Below are 14,758 nucleotides of genomic sequence, written 5' to 3' on the forward strand. Positions count from 1 at the left end.
GTGGTGGTGGATGCGGTGGTGGTAGTGGTGGATGGGGTGGTGGTTGTAGTGGATGTGGTGGTAGATGCGGTGGTGGTGGTAGTGGTGGATGGGGTGGTGGTTGTAGTGGATGTGGTGGTGGATGTAGTGGTGGTGGTTGTGGTGGTGGTTGATGCGGTGGTGGTGGATGCGGTGGTGGTGGATGAGGTGGTGGATGAGGTGGTGGATGAGGTGGTGGATGAGGTGGTTGATGAGGTGGTGGATGAGGTGGTGGATGAGGTGGTGGATGTGGTGGTGGATGTGATGGTGGATGTGGTGGTGGTGGTGGATGTGGTGGTGGTGGATGTGGTGGTGGTGGAAGTGGTGGATGTGGTGGTGGATGTGGTGGTGGATGCGATGGATGTGGTGGTGGTGGTGGAAGTGGTGGTGGATGCGGTGGTGAAGTGGTGGTGGATGTGGTGGATGTGGTGGTGGATGTGGCGGTGGATGTCATGGTGGATGTGATGTGGATGTGATGGTGGATGTGGTTGTGATGGATGTGATGGTGGATGTGGTGGATGTGATGGTGGATGTGGTGGTGGTGGTGGATGTGGTGGTGGATGTGGTGGTGGTGGTGGATGTGGTGGTGATGGTGGTGGATGTGGGGGAGGTGGTGGATGTGGTGGTGGTGGTGGAGGTGGTGGTGGTGGAGGTGGTGGTGGTGGTGAATGTGGTGGTGGTGGTGGAGGTGGTCGATGTGGTGTTGATGTGGTGGATGTGGTGGTGGTGGATGTTGTGGTTGTGGATGTGGTGAAAGTGGTGGTGGATGTGGTGGTGGAAGTGATGGTGGTGGGTGTGATGGATGCGGTGGTGGATGCGGTGGTGGATGTGGTGGTGGTGGATGCGGTGGTGGATGAGGTGGTGGATGAGGTGGTGGTGGATGCGGTGATGGATGTGGTGGTGGTGGTGGTGGATGTGGTGGTGGATGTGGTTGTGGTGGTGGTGGTGGATGTGGTTGTGGTGGTGGTGGTGGATGTGGTGGTGGTGGTGGATGTGGTGGTGGATGCGGTGGTGGTGGATGCGGTGGAAGTGGTGGATGTGGTGGTGGATGTGGTGGTGGATGTCATGGTGGATGTGAAGGTGATGGATGTGATGGTGGATGTGATGGTGGATGTGGTGGTGATGGTGGATGTGGTGGTGATGTGGTGGATGTGGTGGTGGGGAATGTGGTGGTTGTGGATGTGGTGGTTGTGGATGTGGTGGTTGTGGTGGATGCGTTGGTGGATGCGTTGGTGGATGAGGTGGTGGATGAGGTGGTGGATGAGGTGGTGGATGAGGTGGTGGATGAGGTGGTGGTGGATGCGGTGGTGGTGGATGCGGTGGTGGTGGATGTGGTGGTGGTGGATGCAGTGGTGGTGGATGCAGTGGAAGTGGTGGATGTGGTGGGTGATGTGGTGGTGGATGCGGTGGATGTGGTGGTGGATGTGGTGGTGGTGGATGCGGTGGTGAAGTGGTGGTGGATGTGGTGGTGGATGTGGTGGTGGATGTGGTGGTGGATGTGGATTTGATGGTGGATGTGATGGTGAATGTGGTGGTGATGGTGGATGTGGTGGTGGATGTGGTGGTGGTGGTGGATGTGGTGGATGCGGTGGTGGTGGTAGTGGTGGATGGGGTGGTGGTTGTAGATGTGGTGGTGGTGGATGCGGTGGTGGTGGATGCGGTGGTGGTGGATGTGGTGGTGGTGGATGTGGCGGTGGATGTCATGGTGGATGTGGAGGTGATGGTGGATGTGGTGGTGGATGCGGTGGTGGTGGATGCAGTGGTGGTAGTGGTGGATGGGGTGGTAGTTGTAGTGGATGTGGTGGTAGATGCGGTGGTGGTGGTAGTGGTGGATGGGGTGGTGGTTGTTGTGGATGTGGTGGTGGATGTAGTGGTGGTGGTTGTGGTGGTGGTGGTGGATGCGGTGGTGGTGGATGAGGTGGTGGATGAGGTGGTGGATGAGGTGGTGGATGAGGTGGTTGATGAGGTGGTGGATGAGGTGGTGGATGAGGTGGTGGATGTGGTGGTGGATGTGATGGTGGATGTGGTGGTGGTGGATGTGGTGGTGGTGGATGTGGTGGTGGTGGAAGTGGTGGATGTGGTGGTGGATGTGGTGGTGGATGCGATGGATGTGGTGGTGGTGGTGGAAGTGGTGGTGGATGCGGTGGTGAAGTGGTGGTGGATGTGGTGGATGTGGTGGTGGATGTGGCGGTGGATGTCATGGTGGATGTGATGGTGGATGTGATGGTGGATGTGGTTGTGATGGATGTGATGGTGGATGTGGTGGATGTGATGGTGGATGTGGTGGTGGTGGTGGATGTGGTGGTGGTGGTGGATGTGGTGGTGGATGTGGTGGTGGTGGTGGATGTGGTGGTGATGGTGGTGGATGTGGGGGTGGATGTGGGGGTGGTGGTGGATGTGGTGGTGGTGGTGGAGGTGGTGGTGGTGGTGAATGTGGTGGTGGTGGTGGAGATGGTCGATGTGGTGTTGATGTGGTGGATGTGGTGGTGGTGGATGTGGTGGTTGTGGATGTGGTGAAAGTGGTGGTGGATGTGGTGGTGGAAGTGATGGTGGTGGGTGTGGTGGGTGTGGTGGATGCGGTGGTGGATGCGGTGGTGGATGTGGTGGGGGTGGATGCGGTGGTGGTGGATGTGGTGGTGGTGGAAGTGGTGGATGTGGTGGTGGATGTGGTGGTGGATGCGATGGATGTGGTGGTGGTGGTGGAAGTGGTGGTGGATGCGGTGGTGAAGTGGTGGTGGATGTGGTGGATGTGGTGGTGGATGTGGCGGTGGATGTCATGGTGGATGTGATGGTGGATGTGATGGTGGATGTGGTTGTGATGGATGTGATGGTGGATGTGGTGGATGTGATGGTGGATGTGGTGGTGGTGGTGGATGTGGTGGTGGTGGTGGATGTGGTGGTGGATGTGGTGGTGGTGGTGGATGTGGTGGTGATGGTGGTGGATGTGGGGGTGGATGTGGGGGTGGTGGTGGATGTGGTGGTGGTGGTGGAGGTGGTGGTGGTGGTGAATGTGGTGGTGGTGGTGGAGATGGTCGATGTGGTGTTGATGTGGTGGATGTGGTGGTGGTGGATGTGGTGGTTGTGGATGTGGTGAAAGTGGTGGTGGATGTGGTGGTGGAAGTGATGGTGGTGGGTGTGGTGGGTGTGGTGGATGCGGTGGTGGATGCGGTGGTGGATGTGGTGGGGGTGGATGCGGTGGTGGATGAGGTGGTGGATGAGGTGGTGGTGGATGCGGTGATGGATGTGGTGGTGGTGGTGGTGGATGTGGTGGTGGATGTGGTTGTGGTGGTGGTGGTGGATGTGGTTGTGGTGGTGGTGGTGGATGTGGTGGTGGTGGTGGTGGATATGGTGGTGGATGCGGTGGTGGTGGATGCGGTGGAAGTGGTGGATGTGGTGGTGGATGTGGTGGTGGATGTCATGGTGGATGTGAAGGTGATGGATGTGATGGTGGATGTGATGGTGGATGTGGTGGTGATGGTGGATGTGGTGGTGATGTGGTGGATGTGGTGGTGGTGGATGTGGTGGTTGTGGATGTGGTGGTTGTGGATGTGGTGGTTGTGGTGGATGCGTTGGTGGATGCGTTGGTGGATGAGGTGGTGGATGAGGTGGTGGATGAGGTGGTGGATGAGGTGGTGGATGAGGTGGTGGTGGATGCGGTGGTGGTGGATGCGGTGGTGGTGGATGCGGTGGTGGTGGATGCAGTGGAAGTGGTGGATGTGGTGGGTGATGTGGTGGTGGATGCGGTGGATGTGGTGGTGGATGTGGTGGTGGTGGATGCGGTGGTGAAGTGGTGGTGGATGTGGTGGTGGTGGATGTGGTGGTGGATTTGGTGTTGGTGGATGTCATGGTGGATGTGATGGTGGATGTGGTGGTGGATGTGGTGGTGGATGTGGTGGTGGATGTGGATTTGATGGTGGATGTGATGGTGAATGTGGTGGTGATGGTGGATGTGGTGGTGGATGTGGTGGTGGTGGTGGATGTGGCGGATGCGGTGGTGGTGGTAGTGGTGGATGGGGTGGTGGTTGTAGTGGATGTGGTGGTGGTGGATGCGGTGGTGGTGGATGCGGTGGTGGTGGATGCAGTGGTGGTGGATGCGGTGGTGGTGGATGTGGTGGTGGTGGATGTGGATGTCATGGTAAATGTGGAGGTGATGGTGGATGTGTTGGTGGATGTGGTGGTGGTGGTGGATGTGGTGGTGGTGGTGGATGTGATGGTGGATGTGGTGTTTATGGTGGATGTGGTGGTGGATGCGGTGGTGGTGGTAGTGGTGGATGGGGTGGTGGTTGTAGTGGATGTGGTGGTGGTGGGTGTGGTGGTGGTGGTGGATGCGGTGGTGGTGGATGCGGTGGTGGTGGATGCGGTGGTGGATGAGGTGGTGGATGAGGTGGTGGATGAGGTGGTGGATGAGGTGGTGGATGAGGTGGTGGATGAGGTGGTGGATGTGGTGGTGGATGTGGTGGTGGTGGATGCAGTGGTGGATGTGGTGGTGGTGGATGTGGTGGTGATGGATGTGGTGGTGGTGGATGTGGTGGTGGTGGAAGTGGTGGTGCTGGAAGTGGTGGATGTGGTGGTGGATGTGGTGGTGTTGGGGGATGTGGTGGTGGATGCGGTGGTGAAGTGGTGAAGTGGTGGTGGATGTGGTGGATGGGGTGGTGGATGTGGCGGTGGATGTCATGGTGGATGTCATGGTGGATGTGATGGTGGATGTGGTGGTGGATGTGGTGGTGGATTTGATGGTGGATGTGATGGTGGATGTGGTGGTGATGGTGGATGTGGTGGTGGATGTGGTGGTGGATGCGGTGGATGTGGTGGTGGTGGATGTGGTGGATGCGGCAGTGGTGGGGGATGCGGTGGTGGTGGTAGTGGTGGATGGGGTGGTGGTTGTAGTGGATGTGGTGGTGGATGTAGTGGTGGTGGGTGTGGTGGTGGTGGGTGTGGTGGTGGTGGTGGATGCGGTGGTGGTGGTGGATGTGGTGGTGGTGGTGGTGGATGTGGTGGTGGATGTCATGGTGGACGTGGAGGTGATGGTGGATGTGTTGGTGGATGTGGTGGTGGATGTGGTGTTGATGGTGGATGTGGTGGTGGATGCGGTGGTGGTGGATGCGGTGGATGTGGTGATGGTGGATGTGGTGGTGGATGCGGTGGTGGTGGTGGTGGTTGTGGTGGATGCAGTGGTGGTGGATGTGGTAGTGGTGGATGGGGTGGTGGTTGTAGTGGATGTGGTGGTGGTGGATGCGGTGGTGGTGGATGCGGTGGTGGTGGATGTGGTGGTGGTGGATGTGGTGGTGGCTGTGGCGGTGGATGTCATGGTGGATGTGGAGGTGATGGTGGATGTGTTGGTGGATGTGGTGGTGGTGGTGGATGTGGTGGTGGTGGTGGATGTGATGGTGGATGTGGTGGATGTGATGGTGGATGTGGTGGTGGTGGTGGATGTGGTGGTGGTGGTGGATGTGGTGGTGGATGCGGTGGTGAAGTGGTGGTGGATGTGGTGGATGTGGTGGTGGATGTGGCGGTGGATGTCATGGTGGATGTGATGGTGGATGTGATGGTGGATGTGATGGTGGATGTGGTGGCGATGGATGTGATGGTGGATGTGGTGGATGTGATGGTGGATGTGGTGGTGATGGTGGATGTGGTGGTGTTGTGGTGGATGTGGTGATGGTGGATGTGGTGGTGGATGTGGTGGTGGATGTGGTGGTGTGGATGTGGTGGTGGATGCGGCGGTGGTGGTGGATGCGGTGGTGGTGGTAGTGGTGGATGGGGTTGTGGTTGTAGTGGATGTGGTGGTGGGTGTGGTGGTGGTGGGTGTGGTGGTGGTGGTGGATGTGGTGGTGGTGGATGTGGTGGTGGTGGATGTGGTGGTGGATGTCATGGTGGATGTAGAGGTGATGGTGGATGTGTTGGTGGATGTGGTGGTGGATGTGGTGTTGATGGTGGATGTGGTGGTGGTGGATGCGGTGGATGTGGTGATGGTGGATGTGGTGGTGGATGCGGTGGTGGTGGTGGATGCGGTGGTGGTGGTGGATTCGGTGGTGGTGGTGGTGGATGCAGTGGCGGTGGATGTGGTGGTGGTGGTGGATGCGGTGGTGGTGGTAGATGCAGTGGTGGTGGTGGATGGGGTGGTGGTGGTGGATGCGGTGGTGGTGTGGATGTGGTGGTGGATGTGGCTGTGGATGTCATGGTGGATGTGGAGGTGGATGTGATGGTGGATGTGGTGGTGGATGTGGTGGTGGATGTGGTGGTGGATGTGGTGGTGATGGTGGATGCGGTGGTTTTGGATGCGGTGGATGTGGTGATGGTGGATGCGGTGGTGGTGGTGGATGCGGCGTTCCAACCCGTCACACAGCTAGTACTTGTGATTTAGAACAACAGGCATATGAACTTCGATTATTTCAAAAGCCAATTTCCAACATGAAAATATTACCTTGTCTGACACCGACTCTTCTCACTGTGGTAAGTGTAATGCCGATAGTTAAACAGCGCGCAGGCTCCTGTAATTATTGTTGAGCACGTTTGGCCCACACCTGAATTGCTTACTTTTTCCTCATAAGCAAAAATATCATGCAGTGCTGTCCCTCTCCCGCTCAGACGCTGGAATTCCTAGATTGTATATTTTTTTTGAAGTTGACAGCCGTCTGAGCTAATAGCAAGCCTCAGAGCAAGATCGGACAGACTCCCAGCCGGATTCAAAGAAGGGCATGGAGAACCCCAGCAGGCAACTAAGGTTATTCGAAAGGGGCTAAGAGACGTTTTTATGGGTCGCTGCATCAGCACTTCTACTTGGAAGCATGCCAACAGAAGGTTGGTTGGGAACATTGTGCACAAAAGTGGATTAAATGTCCAAGGTCAGGGGTGACCAGAACTAAAAAAACCAGTGTTAAAACCCTCACTGAGGAAATCGGACAAGCTAAAGCTGTCTCGAAATGCAAAGTGCAACAAAAACGTTCCCATAAATGTGAGGTCTGCTGCTATTCTCACATTTAGATCTACAAGGGGCTTAAAAATCAGGTACACTTAATTCAGTTCCCAAATGAAGAGCCGCAGATCAAAATAATCATTTAGAGCGAAACAAGGAGAAACACGAGAGACGGCCAGCGGGCGTCAAAGTGAAAGTACGGCCGGCTGAGGGAATTGCTGTGGGGAGGGGGGATGAGAAATGCGACACGGCGGTAAAGGGAGGGGGCGGAGCGGGGAGAGCGGCATGAGGGTGTGAAGCAGCAGGGGAGGAGTGCCGATGGCGATTGACTGGCAATTTGATGATGTGCACGCGCATTTTAGGTCAATGCGCTTGCGCATTGACCTAAAAGCCCACGGGCACAGCATCAAATCGCCAGTCAATCGCCAGTCTAGGTAAAGCTTATTTAAGCCCCTATAGAGCTTCGCCAGCTATGCGCATGCGCACAGCAGGCGAGCCCTAAAAACTAACAGCACTATCTTATGGCCCTTTATTAAAGATCATATCCGCTAAGTTATTACCAACATTAACATATGGCTCAGAAGTTTCTAAATGGTAAGGATGTGGAGATAATTAATAATGCAGTCGCTAAAAACTATTACATTTTATTCCAGCTACCTTTCAATGCCTCGCAAGCACAGGTGAGGTTGGAGTTTGGGATAAATGATCAGCAACACGCTCGAAAAGGTCAAATCTTGAAAGTCTGGAATCGAATAAAAAATTATCTCGACAATCAAATGTCCCGAACACTATGGCAAGAAGTAAAAGACAACCGGAAACTGCAAGCTTGGGCATATCTAATGAGGCAAAGGAAGAATTCGGAGTAATATTAATTTGGGAAAATGTAATTACCCAGGAAAGTTTCAAAAGAACAATCAATAGGCTGACAAATCATCTTTGCCTGATAAAAGACAAGGAGATACTGGTAAGAAGAAGGCATGCATGGCCAATTATAAATGGATTTTAAAAAAAGCAAGTCCAAGAATATCTTGTAACATCATGGTCACAGCAAAGTAAGCGAATTTTTATAAGAGCACGTTTTGGACTTTGGCCAGGTTTGTGTCATCTGCTGGCATGGAAGACTAGTGACGACAATACTATATGTAGGCTATGTAAATGTGGCCAAGAGGAAATTTTGCATCTGCTATGTCTTTGTCCTGCATTAGAAGTGGAAAGGAAAATTACCCTTAAGAGATTATTTAATGCTCGTGGATAAGGACATGCAGACAAGCATTAATGGCATGCTTAAACCCGAATGACGTATTAATGAATTCTGCTTTTGTAAAACTTCTATCTGTGATTGGTAAAAAACTTGAGGAAAACTTTTATTATTTTTTTTATATTATGCAATATTAGAAAAATTATGTACATGGTGTTTTAAACTTTTTAGTGTCTGGTGATATTTTAAAAAACATTTTTGTAAGATTTTAAATAATCAAACAAATAAACTTGAAAATACTCAAATTGTATATAGGGCTAAAGGATGTAATTGTCCTATGTAGGGGCGGTTTCTTTATTAGGGCACTGGGGCTCCGCCCACCTTATTGCATGACTCTGGATCATGCCGTACTTCCATCATGGTAACTGCAAATAGAAATTACTGTCATCCGTATTTATTTTAAAATGCTAATTAACACCAGTGGTGATGTTCCTTTGCATTTTAAAAGAAATGTGGAAGCACCAGTGCTGGAGTCAAACTCCTGCGCTGCTGCCTGCCTGATGGGTGACGCTCAGACATGAGCGTCAGAGATGGCAGGTAGTCCGGCAGTCAGGCAGGCTTCTTGTGACACATATAGTGCGCATTTGTCATAAATGTGCTCTAATGCATCTCAGGAAATACGGGGTGACATGGTGTCAGCCCTGCAATTCAGTATATTGAGGTCCTTGGAGACCTCCCGCAAATGACGCAAGGCAGCGTCATGTTTTAAAGCAGACTCCGGCGGGTACAGTTTAAGCCTTGTACTCCCGAGGTTGCTTATTACTGGAGGACCATTAATGTCCCGCCCTTTCCCAACTAATCCCTGTAACAAGAGTCCTTATTTACAGCGTTACCAAATTATTATATTCATCATAACACAGTATATTGTGCTGCGATTAATGTAGTAACGCTGCATTTTGTAAAAAGCTAGTATGACGTGACCACACAGGGTCATGAGACTCAACTCATGACCCTGTGACATCAGTCATGTGCTGAATGCTACACTGAGTATGCTTGCGCCTCAGTATATCTGTTTACAGCGTTTTTGCCATATTCGCAGAGGAGAGCTTTCACTTTCAGCTCCTCTGTGAATGGTGGGTGGGAATAGGACACCTCTAGCAACCGGCAGCATCCCAACTGTGGCCTCATCTCCCCAACCAGCAAAACACACAAGGACTGGTTTCTGGCTATCAGCCGTCTTCAGCCAGGATAGCTTGACTCCAGGGGCGTAGTGAGCACGGGGCCCACGTCTGGGCATACCCTTCCCACATAGAGTGAACAGCAAAACACACAAGATGATGGATTGAATGTTGGCAAGTGATAGGAACAATTTCATCTTAGAACATTCCTGAGAATTAAACCATTACTCTTTTTACTTGTGTTATCAAATACATGTTAATAGGTATCTTTTCTCCTATTTAGATCTTCCATAGCCACCACTTTATAAGTGAAATTTCTGGTCTAGTATGTCTGTAGGCGCATCACAAGAGATCAGCATGTACAAGCATCTGTTTTATGTCACGTTTTACATGCATGGCTTTAGAGTAGCCATAGTCACTCAGAATGCAGGGTGCAAAAGAAAGGAAGGGAAACCAGCTGCCTTTACAAAGGTTTCCTACTTCCTCTCACCAAAGGCCACCAAGAACGCTCATGCTTTCTCAGTGTGACACTGGATGTTAGGGCCACTTACACACGAAGGCGGGACCTTAAAACTTTAAAGTGACATCTGATTCCTGGACATGTTCCTCTTACAGCTTTGCAATGGTTTGCAACAAGACAATGTTTTGACTGCCCTTGGACACTCACTACAAGTGAGCTGCTGTGAGGGCAAGCCTGACCCAGGCCGGAGACAATGGCTCTACAGCGAGCAACTCGGACATCAATAATCTGTCAAGAACAAAAAGACAACAGCAACCTGTGGGAAATCAGGTCAGCGAGCTTGACAGGGGACGCAGTGTGCATGAAAGTTAAAGTGTCCAGTCATATTTGTGAGCCATTACAGAGAGAGTCGCAGCCACAATTGCGAATAAACACAGCACAGATCTGAAATCATGTTGGTTAGCAAGCATCTGACAGTCATACAACACAATAATTAACTGTTTATAGTCCTGAGGAGTGCTCAAAAGCAGAAACAAATTGTGATGAGTTATTAATAGCCTCCATTTAGGAGGGTGTGATAACATCTATTCCGACCAACACATTGCCACTGCATATAGGGCTCTGGTCATATTTTTGGTTAAATATGCTGGAGGTTGCAAACAAGTCAACCTTGATACATCTGTACTTATATATTAGTATTGCAAAAAGATTAATTGATGGACAGAATGCAAAACAATGTCATACATTCACCTCAGTACAGAGATCTGAGCCTAAAGCCTTCGTTTTTTTGCTACCTATGCCATTCCAGTTTAAACCCAGCCATATGCAAATCAGTCTTGATTTGCAAATGACCAAGTCTAAACTAGGGTTGCATGGTGAGCAAAAGAATGATGGATTTAACCCTGATCTCTTGACTGGAGGTGAATGTTTTGATTTGTTCTGCATTCCATCCATCAATTGTATGTCTTTGTACTGCCGGTGTATTCAACTGTGTAGTCTTGGCCTGTGTCATGTATGTGCGTGTAACTTGCATGATCGAGGTAACTATTAGTGGCGATATCATGTGTCTCCCTCTTTCAAGTGCTCGTCGTTCTTTTTACCCAGCATCCCACCACCCCCCCGCTACGTGCCATGGGCGGCAATCTAAGGGATAGCCCCGGGCGCCAGAAGCTCTAGCTACGCCACTGGAAGAGCATGCAAGAGCCCCGCCCTAAACCCCATTTATAAGTGTCAGGCTCACTTGTTTAGTCGCTACCAATACAGCCACCACTTTAAAAATTCACCAGCCGCCACTGGTCTTATGACCCTAAAACACCAACATGTTTCAGCCCTTTCCTATCGGCCTATATAAGGCCCTGGACTTTCGTCAGGATGGGTAGCGATGAAGTCACTCCCTCGTAGACGTGAATGATGTGTACATGCAATTTGCATGTGAGAGAATTAGAGAAAGGCAAATTCTTGCCGCAACATCATAAGGGAATTACCCAATTTTAAGAGGGGCACCTGATACCACGGGGGCATGAGAGGAAGGCCTTGTAGTCACACATTTGTCAAAGGTCCCGCCCTCCGGGAGCTGAGCTTGAAAGTAGGTTCTATGCAGGGACAGGACCGTTTACGAATGTGTGACTACAAGGCCTCCAGCTCTTCTCCTCAGCAAAGGTTCCTCTTGATTCCAGAAGTATTCTAAAATTCTGGGATTTTGGGTCTGATACTTATACCCCAAAATGTCTGTGTTCTCTTTGTGCAAGGGGCTCTGAGCCCAGTTCAGACCAGTTCTGCGGGGATGAGTACTCTTCAAGTGCACAACAACATCCATTGTCAGTGTGAGCCTTGGCTCCAGACACACCACAGGGGGCAGAGCCAGCATTGAGGAAGGCAGGCACAGCCCTATTCAGGTATAGGTGCCACTCCTCCCACCACTCCAAATGCAGATCAGGCCTATTCAACCTAGTGCTGACTCATCCAGAATCCTGGAGCCTCTGCACCTCCCTAGCCCCTGTCACTCCAAAGCCAGACAGTCAATACACAAACAGGCAGAGACACACAGGATGGTTGAACAAGAAAATAGCCACTTTATAAAAGTGGTATTTTTAAACTTAGAATGTAAAAATCACCTGTCCTAAAAGATGCATCTTTAGATTCTGAGTTCAGGCATACTAAACTTTATGTTCCCTTTCTGGTCCCAATGGTAAGTTATATAAGTAAGTATATTTATAAGATATTATAAATTAACTGGTAATTGTCAACATGGCAGTTAACAACTGAGTACAGACACTGCAGTGGCAAGTCTGAGTTACCATTTCAGGACTACTCGTGTGGGTGGCACAATCAGTGCTGCAGGCCCACTAGTAGTAATTGAGTTACCAGCCCTGGCACACTCAGTGCACTCTACTAGGGACTGACCAGGAAATCAAATATGCCAATCAGGGAGAACGAATCATCATCCTCATCAACATTCTTTATTTCGGCAACATTTGCCATAAAAGATGAAACAGACCTTTATACAGTAAAAACACTGAATTACTTCATGGACAATTAATCAGAAGTCATAAAAACAGCAGCGTAGTTCCTTAATACATAACATCATACGTGCAGTTTTAGTTAGTCCATAAGAAGGGTAAAATTATTAAAATGTTGATTACATGTTAATATTTTTATTTAAAATTTAACATTTATTCTACAACCCTAGATAGTAAGCGTCTTCTCTTCTGCCAAAAAGTTTCCAAATATTTAGCTACGGCAAACACGATCATACCAGAAAGATCTGTTTTAAGAACCCTATATGCCTGCAAACAATGGGTAAAGCCCAGGTTTTTACAGGCCGGTACGATCCAGTGCCTTCTTGCCTGCACATAAGTTCGGCAAAAGAACAATATATGCAGCTCCGTTTCCTGCTCATAATTACACCCAGGACAGTGACTCAGGGAGGGCTCAGTCCATTTACTAGTGTAGGCTCGGATTGGTAAACTTCCGTACCTCCACTGTAAGTACAGTTTCTTGGTAGTGATTGGAAATATGACATCTAGGATTCCCTCCAGCTTATAAATGTCCTTAATCTTTAAGAAAGAATCAGTCAGGGTACCAGACTGTGTGCCCTATCTGTATGCCGCGATTTTGCTTTCCTGGTACAGTGAAAGCAATTGCTTCCGAGAGACCGTAGGGCAAGCATTTGCGGGATCAGACCACAAATTAGCTAGTCCCAGGCGCCCAAGCTCATTTTCTATGCATTTTCCCCACATTTGGGTAAGTCAGGATTTCCTGTACCTCAGACCTATAATTCACTAACTCTGGTGTGGACCAGATTCTGCGCCAAAAAGTTACGGACCTGGCACCCAGATCTTCATCAAGTGGCCTCAGTCCCAGATCAAGCCTCATCGGCAGCAAGGGGGTACTAGGGGGGGAGTGATAGGAGCTGCCTAATAAATTTATTCTCGGTTGCCACCATCTCACGATTACACATGTGGCCCCAGAGTGTGAGGTTCCGTGAGAATCGTAACAACGTTTTGGGCATGTTCAGATATGGACGAGTTTGGTATCTACGAACCGCAAATGACGAGTTTAGTAGGTGTACGCGTTTTCGCTACACTACTTGGAAGGGTTCGTCTTATTTACGGGTTTCTCCATCTGAACCCTCGGGTTCCATTTTAGATACGGCATCCATTTTGTTTCTTGCCCTCATGTAGCCGGCGAACGGGCAATGTCCGCTTCATGACCCTGGGATTCCCAAACTCTTGCGGAAGATGCATATTCCTTTGAGTGTGTCTTTATGACTAGGGGAATGGCACGGCAAAGGCAGATGGCTCCGCTTGAGTTTCATCTTGCCGTGCCGGTCTATTGTTTCAGCCTTGCATGCGTTAGGCTCGAATCCTTTGATCCTGTGATCACGCTGCCGATATTGCCCCCACACTCTTTTCAATCTGTTGTTTGTCTTTGTCTTCCTTGCACCTGTTTCTGTCTCTTCTCTTAGCTCGTTTACAACTAGAGTGGAATGTGCCTAATGGTGGGATAGCGTGCTTTTACAGTTGGGAACCGGCAATGTTACTGTAATTATGTTCCGGGCTTCTGAAAACATGAATGCAACCCTTTTGAAGTTTACTGTGGGAACTGAGTTGTAACCTTTTGTTCGTTATGTTGTGTAATGACGAAAATGTGTATAAAAGGAGCGATCCACTTTTGCAATTCGAAGCAGACTCTCAGAACCTACACTCTGTTGTACTTCTAGCGATCTCTGTATCCCTGCAGTAAATAAACGCTGATCTTTGACGCCGAAGGAAGTGTCCCGTGTCTCTGTGATTTGTACGCCGGAACAGGTAACCCACGAAGGTTTCAGGTGTTGTCCCCTGGCACCGCTGGGCCTTAAAATAGCCCAGTCCTTCAGTACATGACCGCTCCCCTGGCCTGCACCCTATATATCTCTATTGGGGGACCAATCGCCTTGGTGGTGGATTTGTTTTTATTTGTAAGGCTAATAATAAGTCCTCCCGCCAGTTGGGCCAGCTTAAGTTGAGATTTTATTTGATGGTGACCCCAAGACATGTTCTCATTTAGAGTGACCCCTAAGTATTCGAAAGTTCGAACCCTTTCGAACCTATTTGCACCAATACACGGGTTGGGGCGAGTTTTTGTTGGGGGGTTGAAGATCATATATTTGGTCTTGAGAGTGTTAATCTCAAGGCCATGCTCTTCACAGAATGCCTCGAATCGGTTAAGGACTCGTTGGATCCCCATAGGAGATTTAGACAGCAGCAGGGTGTCGTCCGCGAACATAATCGCCGGCACCCTGCTGCCGGCAAGTCTGGGGGCATCACTATCCTCTACCCCATTTAAATGGGCAATTACCCCGTTGACATAGAGGCAGAACAGGGTCGGTGCCAGGACACAGCCCTGTCTTACCCCCCTGTCAACGGGGAATCTGTTTGATCGAGAGCCATCCCGGCCACATCTAACCTGTGCATAGTTATTCGTATGTAGTCGGACAACTATGTTTA

The sequence above is a fragment of the Lissotriton vulgaris genome, chromosome 7, assembly GCF_964263255.1.
Source record: "Lissotriton vulgaris chromosome 7, aLisVul1.2, whole genome shotgun sequence".
Lineage (NCBI taxonomy): Eukaryota > Metazoa > Chordata > Amphibia > Caudata > Salamandridae > Lissotriton > Lissotriton vulgaris.